This window comes from Anser anser (genome assembly GCF_964211835.1).
Source record: "Anser anser genome assembly, chromosome: 2".
NCBI lineage: Eukaryota > Metazoa > Chordata > Aves > Anseriformes > Anatidae > Anser > Anser anser.
Window position 1 is genome coordinate 45,026,417 of NC_139721.1, and position 15,971 is coordinate 45,042,387.

General features: G+C 43.4%; 1 protein-coding gene across 8 annotated transcripts in view; it reads left to right on the forward strand.

Annotated features, from left to right (window-relative positions):
- The window catches only part of NOL4 (nucleolar protein 4), a 191,058-nt gene that overhangs the window by 429 nt on the left and 174,658 nt on the right, over positions 1–15,971 (forward strand). Inside the window, exon 1 of one of the 8 annotated variants that reach the window (XM_083823469.1) lies at positions 9–833. The exons of the other annotated variants lie outside the window; for them this stretch is intronic. The gene's annotated coding sequence lies outside the window, so the exon portion shown is untranslated. Of the gene's footprint in view, positions 1–8; positions 834–15,971 lie in introns of those variants that run through there. 8 annotated transcript variants of the gene reach the window in all.

The following is a 15,971-nucleotide window of genomic DNA, read 5'->3' on the forward strand; positions in this document are numbered from 1 at the left end:
GAATTGTCTTCCTTGTTCTATGTCGGCCGCTGCAGCCCGCTCCGGGAGCGAGAGGCAAAGGGGGAGCCGCAGCCACAGTTGGCTCCTTCCTCCCTCTTCCCCCAAGTCATCATCACCATGTTGCGTTTGCCTGTCACATTAGACACCGCCGAGCTCTTTGTGGTCCTTTGATTTAAAGCGAGCGCGCACCAAACACACCCCGCCGCCTCGCCGCCGGTGCCCGGCGTCCGCGGTGCCCGGTGCCCGGTGCCCGGTGCCCGGTGCCCCCGGTGTCCCCGGTGCCCCCGGTGGCCGTGCGGGTCGGGGCTGCGGGCCCGGCCCCGGCTTTTGTCCCGCCGCCGGCCCCGGCCATTGTGCGGGGCAGGCAGCTGGCACAAAGCCCCTCTGCCTGCTCCGGGGGGGTTTCCCCGGGAGAGCGGGGCTTTCGCCTGCTTTTTTATTTTTTTTCCCCCTTTATATATATATATATATATATAATTTATTTATTGTTAGACCGCAGCCCTCGAGGCGGCGAGCAGGGGGAACGCGCCTCGCCGGCTCCGGAGCGCGGCTCGGATGCTGGCGGCGGCGGCGGCGGGGAGAGGATGCTCAACAAAGGGAGATGGGCTCGCACATGACCGCTCGCTCTGTTTTGTTACTCTTCCTGGGATTGCGCGAGTCTCGCAGCCATAAAGCCCAAACTCCGCTGATGCCGTACGGTAGCGTGGCATCCCCCGGCAGGCTCCGGAGCCGCGGAGCCCGGCGCGGGTCTGGCGGCGGCAGGGTTATTATGCTCGGCGGTGGCAGAGGCTACAGATTTTCCTATGTGAGAAGATGGGAACTGGTGGCTCCAAGTAGGTTTTGCCTATTGAACTCGTTATTCTTACTTCTTGTGCTCCGGGTCACGCAAGCTAAGCTTCTTTTGTCTGCGTCTGGGGTGGCGGCGGGGGGGGGGGGGGGCAGCTGGGAAAGGAAACCCGGCAATTAAAAATATTCCGGCTTGGGCACTGGGCTCGGGTGAGCACCGTTCTCTTTTTTATTTGCAGTGGCAGCTTATCCTGACCCGCTGGGGAGGCTGGTGGGTGGCGCAGCGAAGGGGGCTGCTCGCGAAAGCGTTCTGGGCCTGGCCGTGACGTAGGCTGCTGGGGAAATCTGCCGCTGCCTGCTTCGCCCAGGGCACCGAGCTGGGCATTCCCAAGGCCTGGCGAGATGGGCCGCATCGCCAGCGTGGCCTCCTGGCCACGGGCAGGCTGAGGTGGGGGGGTCCCTTTGGAGGAGGTTATGGATATGAAGACCGAGAGCGAAGGGGAAGCGCTGGAGGGAGCTTGTCCCCCCTCCGTGGCTTTTATTCACCAAGGCGTTCTAGGTGTGCCTATAGAGCTGGGCGATTTGGCGGATGTCTGTCGGACAGTTAGGTGACTGATGGTTAATCTCGGACCCCAGCAGGTACTGTAGACCAAATTTATTTTTCCGTGTAATTTGGCAGCAAACGGAAGTCACATAAAAGTTGTCCAAAACAAAAGTCTCCATTTAGGTTGGAATTTTTTAATATCTCCTCTGCTTACTGGGATAATAATTGCAAAGAGCCAGCAGGCAAGACCTGTTATTCCTAAGACTATCCTTTTCACTGCAAGTTCAAAACTGTAAGCAAATTCACTGCTTTTATGAGTGAAATTACACTGACTACCCTGCTAAATAAAAAGGCTATCGTTACTTTTATGAGGTGGAATTTAAAAATTAAGGGCTCTTCTGGGTCTCTGAGACACAAGATTCACTGATGATCAACTTGTTTATTTTCTCCCACCTTTGCCTGGCCATGAGAGCTTGGAGTACCTCCTTGCATCCCTTCTTCTATTTTATTTTCAGGTCAAATATTCTTTTTTTTTCTTTTTTTTTTTTCTTCTTTTTTTCCATCAGAGATTTCAGTGAGAGGTCGAGCGCCTTGCTGGTCCTACCTTTGTTCATTTGGAGGATCATACCCTCAACTGTGAATACTAGTGAATGTCCCTATAAATGCATATATGTATTCAGATTTGTATAGAAATAACTATCTTTAGATATTTAAAGCAACTAAGCAGGCATCATAATAAAGCAAGGAAGGAAAGTTAGCATGAAATATTCGTAAGCAATTTCAGAATATCTGCACATTAGTTGAACAAGGACATAAAACCCCTTATGGAAACGGTCTTGCACTTAGGAAAAAAATCCCTCTTTCCTTCTGCTGTCCAGCACAGATTCATTGTCCAGCAGAAATGAGAAGAGGCTGTACTCAGCACTCTTACACCGCAGGCAGCTCTGAGAAACAAATGTCCACCTAAAAACATGAAGCTAGTGTTACTATCCTACCGCACCAGGCAGAGGAGGTATTTCTATAGACCTGTAGTGTGGCAATTACATGTGTGAGCTGCTGCTAGGGCAGGGGCAGTGTGTACCCAGTGCCAGGTGCTCCGAAACGCCCCATGGTACGGAGCAGGGACGCAGCCCCTCTCCCAGTGGCAAAGCTCCTATTGACTTAAACAGGGCTGGGATTTCACCCGGACAGAAATGGTGTTACTGGGGGAAACACTAGCTTTTCACCGGACAGCAACTGTTGGTAAGCCTTTAAAGCCCGTTCTCTCATTTCTTTGACTCTTACTAACTACTTAAGAGTTTATTAATTTATGATCATTTAGAGACATCCCCATGTACTGTGATTATTATTTTTTTCTTACTGTTATCAAATACTGTTGAGCTTGTCTGGAGAGAGACACAACTTGTAACAGGTCCCCAAATTGTGATTCCCTCCCTTGTCCTCTCCCTCTTCTGTGCATCACTTGATCTCACCATAGAGGTAAAAGTAATTTCAATTTAAAATTAATCACTGCTGGCAACATGAGATCTCCCTCTGCAATAACGGGATGGATGAAATTACAAGTTGGACTCTAAAGTCACAAGCTGGTCAAAAACAAGCAAATAATATTCAAATACTTTGTTAGGAATTATTCTCTCCTTGAAGCTTTAAGATTTGCTGCTCAGCTTTGCTGTCAGCCAGAGAGATTTGCTCCTGATGGTGCTGTAATCCACTGCTGCTGGTAATTAGACATCATTACTGCTGCGTTAAAGGGAAAGAGAGAAGGAGAGAGGACAGGCTGGGGCTAATTAACTACTTGATTCTAATGAAAGGAAGAGAGCCTGATAGCAACTGGGAGGTTGCACCGGAACAGGCTAGATGTACAACACAGACTTAATTGAAGCAAGGGTATCTTGCATCCTCACACTAGCTGAGGCTTGGTCTACTTTCCTGTTCTGCGGACAGTACCACGCTAGGTTTTGTTCTGCTTTTTCCTTGCCTGGTTGGTAAGTAGCTCAAAATCACAGGCCTGCTTTAAATATCAAGTTTAAGCACACCAGCAAGGAGAATGCATAGATGATTATGTGTCGGCTTAATCTATTTTTGGGTATGGTCTCCTCAAGAGCAACAGGAACAAATCAATTTCTGAATGTTCACATCCCTCTGTGGCCTAGGAGATGCACTGTTGGTCACCAAGCAACAACATCCCCTGCAAAACAGCCATTTTAGGTCCAGAGTGGGACAGCACACAGCACGTTATTTGTATGTGCAACTCGGTGAACATCTCCCTTCTGCAACTTTTCAGATCTCTACCGTTACCGTCACGCGTTTTCTTTCTTTACGCCCAAGCTGCGCTTTATGTGAATCGTGAGATGATGCTTAGCCTAGACACGCTGTATAAACGTGCTAAGCCAACAAATATGCCAAATGGCTGACAGCAATTGCTATCGAGTTTTGATGGTTGGTACTCACAACCCATAAGGAGGTGTGGAGCTAATATTACCAGTATAGTATTTTTTCAAACTGTGTACATGATTCTTATGGTGGATTTTTTTTTGTGTGTGTGTGCATTTTCTGCATAGTTCTTAAACTGGAATTATTTTTTGATTGGCAATTGGAAAACAAATTTATTTTCACCACTGCTCTTTCTCCCGCTTTATGTCTTTCATAGACCTCAATACGGCTCCTAAAATCAAGCTTGACTTAGACATAAGTTACAAAATAATGGCCCAGGCTGTATCAGCAGGTTCTAGGCAGAACTTTTCTTTAAAGAAGAAGGGCTAAAATGATTGTGAGATGCTGCTCTGATAAAGAACGTGCGATTAGCAAACTAGCAGAATATAACCTCAAACGCCAGACTTAGGTAGGTTTTATGTCGTTTTTAATTTGGAATGACTCCGCAGACTTTAATGAAATCCCAAGCCTAATGTATGAATTTTCCTGTGTCTTCTTTTATATTTTCCAACTACAAACGTGGAATGGACTTTCATTCAGAAACCAAATTTTGTTCAGTTTAGTTCAATCTTCAGATCCTCCAGCAGGATCTGGTACCTCCTGGATAGCCGCAAGCAGAACAGGGAGGCTCTCCGCGCATGTAGGGCTGTACTACTCAATCTGATTACAGGATTTAGGGCTTACAAATTATAGGCCAGTCAGTTCTGAGGAACAGGGTGTATCCCAGCCCATCTCTTGTTCTGTTAGTGGTGAAGAATAGTGGATGGGCGTATGAGTTTATGGTTCATTTGATTTTATATAAATTGCTTATGAACAATAAAATATAAGAAACAGATCACTCTATAAAATAGCTATATGTCAAAATATGGTGCTTTAAATTATCTTGCATTTTAAATTATGTTCATTATTTGGGGGCATTTTATAGCAATCTGAAAATACAAAGCTTTGCTTCATTGCATTTCTCTCTGGTTTTGTAGCCATCAATATCAAAAATGAATAAAAAGGTTTCTCAAATATGTATTGGTAGTTCTGTAGCCTGCTGAACTGCCAATGCATAATGGGAGCAAGCACCACAGAAAGGTGATGCTGAGGGTGAGCAGTAATTCATCCCAGGGTACGGTTCTGCAGTAGTTTACAGTCCTGTTAAATGCACCTTCCAGGCTCAGCAGCTGTATTCAAGTCCTGCAGTATCCGTCCCGTTTATCTGCCAGACGCATTTTCCCAGTTCAGGTCTGCAGAGCTTTGCCTCCCCCGGTTACCCATAGCCTCCGTTGTGTCGTTTTCAGACCTCCCAATGGACTCCGTGGGGAAGGAGGTTGGTGAATCAGACAGATAGTGCTGGAAAATGGTCATAGCAGATGGAACAAAACCGGTTTAGTTGGCAACTCTTAATGTAGGCATTCAGCTCAGTGTTCCTGAATAAGGAGAATAGCTCCGTCCTGAAACCGAAAAAAATGTTAGTGGCCATATGTAAGGTGCTATCCCCACACGCATGTGTGCGTGTGACAGAGAGGCAATGGGAGAGGAGGATTTGAGATTTTGTAGTAACAATGTTGAGATAGAATTTTCCAAAGAAACATGAGCCAAAGAGAGCAAAATTTTAAAAAGAGATTATTTTGAAGTGCTTCTGTAACAGTAGTAAATACCATAACAAAAACTGCTACTGATATATCCACCCCGTACGGTAATGCATACAGTGAGAGAGAGGACAACGGATTCGGTGCTATCACCTGGTAATGGCCAGGGTTGTAGCGTGAAAGCCCAAGTCTCCCTAGTGATCCAGAATAAACACTTCCAGTTTAATGTTCATGCTGCTGTGAAACCTTGCTGAGAAGACTGAGATGACAATGGACTTGCATCTTTGCTGTCCTTCCATAGCCTCTTGCCATAGCCGCTTGCATTGGATTCAGCCATGATGCAACGTGGTAGTGACTCTGTTTCAGACACTTGCGTGCTGATTGTCTTCAAAGGTAGCAAGTATTGTTTCTGTAGCTGCATGGCTATGTGATCACTGAGAGGTAGGAAGGCATTTTTCAGCAGGCTACTGCTCAAATGGGCTGAGAGGCATCGGTAAAACATAATGGTACATTGCCTGATCTTTTAATGCTGATAGGTTTTTTTCTTCCCCTAACTTTCGTGGTGTTCACTATTGTCCTTGTTCAGTGCTCTAGACAGAAAGGAGATGTGATCTGGAGACTACACATAAATACTCAGAAAGACTCCGTGTAGAGAGCGCTTATCATGACCATGGGAAGAAGGCTATGTCAGAGTTAATGATTCAAACTTAATTTTACACTATGGAAATAAATTAAAATGGGCTCACACCAAACCATGAGGTTTGGTCTGCTGTTGGAGGAGGCAACTAGCGGCTGTTGGTTTTGGTCTAATGGAAGCGATTTGGGTCCCGACCTTTCCCAGTACACACGGTAAAGCTGTTGAGAGTTTGTTGCTAAAAGAGGAACAAAACAAGCATGGCAAATGTTGAAGAGAGATATAAATGAGGTAAATCTGGAGAAAGATCATGAGATAGCATGCCAGAAAACATGGATCTCTGGGCAGATCCTACCAGATTCTGCAGCCTCCTGTGCACTGCAGAGCATCACAGGAGTCCTTTTTTCTTTGTTGAGTAGGTGACCCTGGTCAACACAGCGCCCAAAATGAGTAGAGCTTTATAGGACATAAAAGATGTTTTGCTCATGTATATGTCATTTCTGACCTGCCAGAAGCCTCTCTGGCTTTAAAAACACGTGAGGAGATGATATTTGCTGGAGCATGGGAGTTGTTGGCATTGCCCTGCTGAAGCAGTGAATGTGATTCGTGTAGCTTTCTTAAATTACCTTTCTGTTCTGTTTAAATAGATGAGCCAAACAACCTTACATTTCCACTAGCAAGGTATATTTTAATGGCTTGTAAACATAAAATATCCTGGTAGGCAAGAAAGACTTGCTACAAGCATTGGACATTCTTCCAGATGCAATGGGCTTCCTTACAGACGATCACCTTAAGCAAAGGTAGTTGTTCAGGCTTATAACTGTTTATTCAATAATTTTGCAACCTGCAAAACCTCACATTTACTGTGTGCATGTGCAGGGATTAGAGCTAGTTGCTGAAATTGAATTGTAGGATCTGGACCATTTAGTTGTATCTGTGGATGCTTGTCAACTTAAGGAGCTATTTGTAGTGAACATTTTACACAATAAATCTGATCTATGGCAGACTTAACCTCAAGCAAAGACTTTTTTTTTTTTAAACTATTTATTTATTTATTTTTAAGAAATAAATATTCTGTATAGACTCAGAAGGGCAATTTTTATTAAATGACCTACTTGAGCCTAGGATGAAACTCATTCAGCCTTTTTGACTTGAGAAGCTGTAATTAGGCTCCTCTAGGAAATGAGAGGTTATATATCTTATATTCCAATAAGGCCTGTGTGTTTGAAGGTTTTGTAAATTTTGTTACCCCAAAATTTTTAATACAACAAGGGATGGATACTATAATATTTTGAAAAAAAAAAAAGAAAAAAAATGCGGATGAGATCACTTGTACTTGAATAACTTACAGCTCTAACTCACCATAAAAATTTTAAATTAATAACTCTTTCATTGATTCCTACAGACTTAGGCATAGCTCTAGCAATACAGTGAAGTGGATTTTGTACAAAACTTTTGTTTAAGGCAGACTCAGAGCTGAAGTGTCTGCCACTAAATCATGACCTATCTGTAGGGTAAAGCAGCATTGTCTTGGCACATGAGAAGTCAGACTTTTGAATTAACTAATGATTGCTGTCCTGACCTGATAGATAAATAACAAGCAAGTAATTAGACAATTATTTGATACATCAAGAGAAGAACAGCTAAAGTATGGCCAAAGGTTTCAGCAGACAGGAAAGACAATCAAATAGGATGAAAAGTTTTTGCAGAATTTCATTTTTTCAGTTGATATCTTCTCTGTGGTGGGTAATGAGGAAAAGCCTATTCTGGGTATACATTTCTCAGATGATGAAACTGAAGGAGTGTCAGAAATAGAGAAATAAAGAAAGAGGTGGTGGTGAATTGAGATATTAAATCGCAGTACATCACCAGGATTAATGCAAATCCAAGAAAACTGGAGAATTCAAGAATGAAGTAACCAAAATATTATCAAAATATATCATTTTCCACTATACATGGTGACGATACTGGAATAATTAGAAAAATCTATTAGAAAGAGGAAAAAAAAAGGTGGTGAAGATAGTTGGTACAAAATAACAGACCAGTGAACCATATTTCAACACTAAAAAAAAAAAAATCATTAAGAAAATCATTAAAAATAGAGTTGTTAAGTGACAATATGAACTGTACCTGGTTGATGCAACTAGTTTAGATTTTGGAAGGGTCAGTTATGTTCCTCTTACCTGTCATATTCAGAAGTCATCTGAAGGTAATTTTCAGGTGAAAATTTACTTCTGGTTTCTTTCTGAAATGAAAACAATCTGATACTGACTTTACTAGAGCTAGATTGAAACTTTGGCTGTGATGACAATCTAAAACTGGTGAAAAGTTGGGAAACCATAGGAAGTGACTTGAGAGCTATATAAATGCAGTCCAGTGTGCATACACACACAGAGAGATATATATGAAGTATACAGATAAAACCCAGACAAATAAAAAGGTTTCAACACTGGATATAGATGCAAATTAATTAGGTTAAGCAAGTCAAGGAAGGATTGGGAAGGAAAATAGAAATATCATAACGAAGGACAAAAGGAGAAATCATGGCAGGCAGAACTCCCTGCAGACCATTGCCAGATAATTTACATTTTATGCCATTGTAACACTAGCTTTTTGAAAGGAGTGGAAGATTTCAAGCTTTTCAATCACATTTAAAATGTATAGATTTAGCATAACATCTCGAGGGAGATATTTAGGAATAATTTCAAACAAATCAATAAGCGAATATCTTCAATAAGCATAGCAGGGGCAATGAAAATCAGCACTGGGAAAAGTATAGAGAATGATATTGAAAACTTATTCGTCTCATTAATTAAATGATATGTCCTTGCCTTTAATAACATGCTTAGTGCATTTGCCTCATCTCCAAAAGGTCAAGACAGATGAAAGGTCCAGGGAAGGTAACTGAGCTAATTAAAGAAAAGGGGTACTTTTAAATGAAATACATTTTAATTGGTTATACCACACAGAAAGATGAACAGTAAGAGAAAATGCACAATAAGAAACAGAAAAGATACAAAAAGGTAGAGAAAAGTTGAGAGAAGTGGTGCGGTGTAAACACTGACGAACAACAGAAAGAAAAGTCTGCACCAACCATTTTTAATCCTATTCCATTCTAGTAAGATTTTTTGACAACTATCTTAAAAGGGAAATTCAAGGCTAGGCCATTGTTTTATAGCTTTTAGTATTGGGGTTGGAAGGTCATTGCAGCCTCAGGAGAAACTCTGACCGCTTCAGCCAAAATCTCTTCCAAGGATTTTACAAGAGAGTGATAGCTCCATGATTCTTGTAAGGGTGCAGTATGCTCTTTATGTCCGTTCAGCTTTGCTGACCGCAGCAGAAGTGAGGACAAGGTCATGTTCCTGCCCTTCTTCCTCTGTTCCCCTGGGAGCACCGGCACTGCTGATGACACTTACCTGCAGCAAAGCACCTTGCAGTTACCTGCTGTTATTTTTGCAGCAGCTCTCTGTGCACGGTCCCATACAGCGTTTATTGGGGTTAGTCACATTCCAGCCCATACGGTCAACACAAGGAAAGACCCGTAGAGTGCGGTGAAATCCCAGCATTTTCCCATGCCCTTCCCCTTTGTATTGAATTTTAGTATTGCTGGTGGTCTCAACCTTTCTGCTCTTACTTCATGTCTAGCTGTATTAGGAAGTTTTAGGTACGTTTTCTTATGTTCGTTGACGCTAGCAGAGGAAAATAATTTGTTTATTATTATTGTACAATGCAATTAGATGTATCATATTTTGCTTAGGGATTTATTTGTTTATTTGCTGATTACTCTGAAACATCTTTTACGGACTCCCTTGGAGACTGGGACTAGATGGTTTGTTGGTCACTTTGACAGTAGCATTTTCTATGGCTCGTTGCTGTAGGGATATTACTATCCTGGAAGAAGGAAGGAGATGGTCAAGTTTCAGAGCTCCAGCACTATCCTGTGTGGATCAGTGCATGAGATTGCAGTGATTTACATGGAAAGTTTACAATCAACCACCTCCATTTTCCCATTTACTCTACTTGTGATTAGAAGGAACATGCTGATTTCACCTCCATATTTTTGCCTACTTGTGCAAGCATTTTTTTTTGGTTCTTGTTGCAATTATTAGCAAACTGTTACTGTGGTGGGAAGAAAAAGGGAAGCAAAAAAAAAAAGCAGAATTATTAGAGAATTAATTGCAAATATGAGAGGAATTGGCTCATTCAGGTGAATAAAATTTCTGAAAGATTTTTCTTTTGACCGGCCTGACCAGTAAGAATGGCAAAAATCTAATTAGGTGACTCGTCCCACTGCAAGTCTCAAGATGCAACTGTGGAAGCAAATAAAGTATGTAACTCATTCTCTTCTCCCTTAATCTACACAGTCATATATATATATATATATATTAATGACAACTTTTGATAACCTTTATCTTTCTATATCCTGAGAGTTCAGTAAAGCCCCAAAGCCACGGTTGCCATAATACTGAAGAACTCTCTCTGGAGTGAGCAAACAGCTCAGCCGTCTTTTACTGAATACTCTATTCCAATGCCAGGCATCCATTTAAAACCTGTAGTTCAGACAGACCCTGTTCTAGTTGCCCCTTTTTGTCTCAATTTGGGACTATCCTACAAGGAGACAGAGTAGTAAGTTCTGCATGGATGCATCAGCAAAAACCAGAACTTCTCAAAGAGATGTATATTGGAAACTCATTGGACTGTGACACTTTTTTTGGAAAACCTACACAAATCCTCCACTTTGTTCCACCAGTGCAAAACGCCTGGCTATCATTGTTTTGGTGTAACTGAGAAATAGGTTTAGCATACGGCGAGCTGTCAGGGAGTTATGTTTACGCCAAAGCAAATAATAAAACAATAGAAATTAAGCTAGTTCTAGAACCAAAGCTGGTTAAAATAAAACTACTTCCTTTCTTCTTTTGTTGCCCTTCTATATAGCAAATTCTAATGTTATTCTCTTCAAATCAACCCAATTTTGGTGAGATATAGTGGACATTGAGGAAACAGTGGAAATGAAAATATTCTTTAGCCTATATTCCTACTTGAATCCTACTTTTTCAACTTGAACCAAAAGAGCTGCTTTCAAAAACTGTATTAAAACAAATAAACAAAAAGCATTCTTAAATAGGAGAAAGCAGGTCAAATTTTATTAGTAGCAGTAAGTAGAACATGTTAATTAACAGAATTCCAATGAACTGTGCCTTCTCTGCTATTTACCTTTGAACGTTAATAAATGTACAGGTAATTGCCTGATATTTATTTATTTTTTTTATAAATTTGATTCTTAATAAATGTTAAGTCAGGAAAATTTTCAGATATACAAACCTGAAAAATTTTGACAAATTTGCTTTTATCATGTTTGCTGTAATTTGAAAGCAGGCAAATAAACAATGCTCAGAGTAGAAGGCTATATGAAAATATTCAAAGTGAATTAGCAATTTGTCTGGTGGATCCAAAGAGTGACCTACCAGACCTACAAAAGTGCTGAAAAACTGTAGCTGTAGGAAGCTAGAAGGAGTCAGGCTGGTGAAATCCAAGAGCTATGAAGGACCAATTCTGTCATCCTAAAAGGCACGGGATAAAATCCCCTTGTGGGAACTGACAAGCAGAAGGCCTGTGAAACATATTTTTTGGCACAAAGATGATGTCCCTGTTTCAAAGGCACAATGCAGTCCTTCAGTGATGCTTAGGCTTTATAATGGCTGGTACCCAGGGAAGGAACCCACCCCAAAAGCACCTGCCCTTAGTGCTCAATGCCCTGGCCAGTCCATACCGCTTGACTGGGTGACAGTGGCTGGGTTCGCAATAGGATATGCTCAAATAAACTTCCTCCACTTGTAAAGAATAATTTACCTATACCTGCTAGCTCTTTATGCTATAACATATTCCAACATCAGAGACCAGTGCTTGATAAACGTATAAATGTGTTTATAAAGCTTATAAAAGTACATAGAAAAGCTTATTTCCAGCAAGGTCAATGCCAGCTGTAAATACTGGTAGAAGCAAGCTGCCCCCACCTCCTTGGTTGTGATACAGCCTGCTGCAATGCTGGGGCTGTGCTCATCACCCCAGACAGTTCTCCGCTGCAGAAATCCTCATATTCTGACTGTTCAGGGAGGGAGCCTGATCTTAGTCCTTCAAACTCTCCATATATTTAAGTACATTACAACTGTGTATCTCTCATCTTTTCCCCTCCCCAACTAAACATATGCAACCCATATGCTTATCTTCAGTCACGCTTCTGAGGTAGTTTGTTTTCTTGTTTTTAAATATTCTCCCGTTTCTATGGATTTTGCATTAGGACATGTACTATGGGGAGAATTCAGATCTCTTTCCCTTTTCTGTGTCTCTTTGAACTATATTTACATTAGAGAAGAGCTGCTTCTAATAAGACTGAAAGAAAAGCGAGATGAGAGAACAAATGTGGTAAAGTGTTAAAGCAAATAGCGGATAAACAAACTTTCACTTAATAGCTCCCTGTGAGCTCATCCTAATGAAAGTAAGTCAGCTTTGGGAGAGGTGGAGGCTGGGGAAAGTAAAGTCAGCCTGGAAAATGCATATTACAAATTTCACAATAACAATAATAAAACTAATGAAATAAACCAGGTAAAATAAGGACGATGCTTCCTGTTAATATGGTAATAAGACAACTATTGATCTTTAAAGCCAGTATTTATGCAACTAAGCATACCTGTTGGCCACCTATAAATACAGAACAACCTTAAGATACTAATCGCCTAACAATTCAAACTACCTGGAAAATGTGAGGAAGATGAACAGATTACTTTTTTTTTTTTATTGCATTTTTCACTGAAATTTCATTTCAGCAGAATTTAAAACAAATTCTGTGTATCCTTCCCAGTATTCATTTCAAATTAGATCATGTTAGTCAACATTTAATTTAATGAGTATCACAGAAATGATATAGCAGAAAGTAGCTAAACAGAATGTTGCTAGACTCTAAAAAGCTTGTCTTTATACAAATAGGCAAATAATGAATAGGTGCTGGCTATTCCTCGCAATGTTAGTGTGAATATGTTCACCATTGTACAATAGGCCCAATATCTATCTGATGTGTGCAGAGCTACACATTTTCTTCAATCCTTGTCATTTGCCTTTGCTGTTGGAGACTATTATTTACTAATAGGCACAGAACAGTTTTTTTCCTTATGTTGCCTTTATTTCCAGACGTCAAGGCCTGCTGTTTCTCATTCTGAATTCCAATCCGATGGCAGGTGCCAAGATTCAAATGTATATTATCTATGGGCAGTAGGATCAGCACATTTGTGTAACATCAGCTGAACTGAACCACTCACTGTGCTGGCTGCATTTTAATATTTTTAATCTTTCTTTGGAAGGCACGCTATTTTGGTGAGCAACCAAATGCAGTCTAAGCTGTGCACAAGAGGAGATCTACAAATGGGTTTCTAAATGTAGGCTTCTGTAAAATCAGAATTAAAAAATAAATATATAAAAAAAAACCAACGAACTCAAAAACATGTAACTGGAGAACCTATTAGGTTCAATCCACCCACAACCATCTGGAGCAATAAGTTATCTATCTTATTTATCTAAACAAAACTTTGGACATGACATGAGCAGAAATGTGGTGAATAAGTTGAGCTGAAATAATTTGTACCTTAATGTTTTCAAATGTCCAAGACCAGGAAGACTGATTTTAAGAATTACTGAATGACATTACCATAATAATGTGAAATAGACCATTTTAAAGGCAAAAACTGTTCCTATTAGTATCAAAATCCCACTGACTACAATAGTAACGGGATCGGTCTTTTAAGTAGCAAACCATGCTTTAAAAAAATCAATACTTCAATTTCACACGGTAATATGGATAGCAGTATAGTTGCCTATTCTCAGACACCGTAGTTTGTGGATTTTATCTCTCTAATAATACAGAGGTTCAGCACCTATCTTATGAATCACGGAGAGGAAAGGCACAAGCCGTTTCAAAGCCTTTCCACTGACACTGGCCGAGAAAGCTCTCCAGAGACAGGATGCACCCAGTGTGCCTCCGAAACGAACTGCTACCTCAGGAGAGAAACCGTGTACACCAGCACAGGTCTCTCTGTGGCACTGATGGCAGGAACTTCTCATTGTGACCCATCCCACTCCTCCGCAACGCCCTGAGATGGATCAGCTTTTCATCTCGAAACAAAATGAAAAAAAATACCGGCAGAATTTTATTTTTTTTTTAAATTTCCTTTTACGTTTCATGTATGGCAGCGTGGATTCAAAACCGAGCTGCAGCCCATGCATCACACAAAGAAAAGATCTGCACGGGTTTTGGCAGAGAGGCACAGGCTTTGGGGAAGGGATAGCATTTGTACCCCTGGCGTGCCCGCTCTCCGGGAGCCTCCAGCTCTCTGTGTCTCACTCCTGGCGAGGCCCTGCCGCTCGCAGTGATGCTCAAAGCAGAGCCTCTGGGGCTTTGGGGCACGCTGTACCCCAAAATCTGTCTCTGGTGGTGGCTGAGAAGAGGAGTTACCATGCCCCAAATCGGGGCTGGTGTGCTGGGGGAAACTGGGGGGAAAGCTCTGATATTTTGTGCCGGCGAGGCGAGGCGCGACGCGGGTGACTGTGACTCCATCGGACATAATGAGTGCACCGGTTCAGCAACCGGCAGACATTTCCTCCACCCCTCCCCCTGCAGCCATATGGTACAGTAAACAACCACCACGGGGTGTGTGTTTTTTTTTATTATTATTATTTTATTATTTATTTTTTTCTTCTTCTCCCCCACCCTCCCCACCCCGGGTGCCCCTCGGGGCTGGGGCGAGGCATTTTCTTCCTCCTCTTCGTCGTCGTCGTCCTCCTCCTCCTTCCTACACCCCCCCCCCCCAATCCCGCCCCGGCCCGGTGCCTCCGCGGCTCCGTGACTGGATCCAGGGCCGGGGCTGGCATCGAGGGCACGGGGAGGGGGAGCAGGGGGAGGGCGCGGCCGCCCCGCCACCGCTCCCCCCTCTCCCCGCCGGTTCCTATAGTAACAGTGCAATACCTCCGGGACACGCACACACACACACACACTCGCACACGCTCACGCACACCCGCCCCTCACGCCCACTCGCGGCAAGCAGCGGGGGGAGCAGCGGGCACGGCCGCGGCGCCCTCCGCCATCTCCCTCCCTCCCGTTCCCCGCCGTTCCCATGGCGACGGGGCTGCGGCTGCACCTGGCCGGCCTCTCGTCCCCCCCCGCCGGGCCCGCGGCGCGGCCTGCCGGCCCCCCCCGGGCTCCTTAGGGACGGTGGGGTGCTGTGGGGTGCCAGCGGGGCCCCGACCGCCATCCCCCAGAGCCAAGGGCCTGTTAGCTGCGGGGCCGGCTGCCAGCAGCCGAGCGGTTGAGGGAAAATAGCTCAGACGGCTGTTCTGAGGGACTCTGGGGGTTCTCTGGTTCTCCTCCTCGCACCCCCAGACATCCAGGGTTGGCCCCCGGTTTGATTTCGGGAAGCCCTTGTCTTTGGCGACAAGGCCCGCATCCCCTAGTGAATCCACCGTACCGTGGCGCGATGCCGCATGAGACCTTGCTGGCAGATGTCGGGCTGCCCAGCGGCGCGGCAGCTACAAATACACGCTGTCAGCAGTGACGTGCCGTGGTTGGCATGGCTAGAGGTGCAGGGAGTGACAATCTTCCACCGCTGTCGCTGCTGGTGTTTGCCCTCGCTTGCTGCTTTTGCCCGAAACCAGCACTCGGGACACCTCTTGCCTACAAACCCTGGTGGTCTTCTACAGTGTGTACGTAGCCATATGGCGTATAGTGCAGTATGGAGTTACACCCATTGCTGAAGGGTAGCGTTGCTGAACTTACGGCCCTCGAGGTGCTAAATGGGCTGTTACGGGCAATAAAAATGCTTGCGTGTGGTTGAGATGTGAAAATGTGATCTCAAGCCTCTGACGTGCAGTTATTAATCAGTTTGAAGTCAGGTCTGCCCCTCTGCAAGTCCCTTTCTCCACGCAGCTGGATGGCAGCCCAGAGGAGATGGGT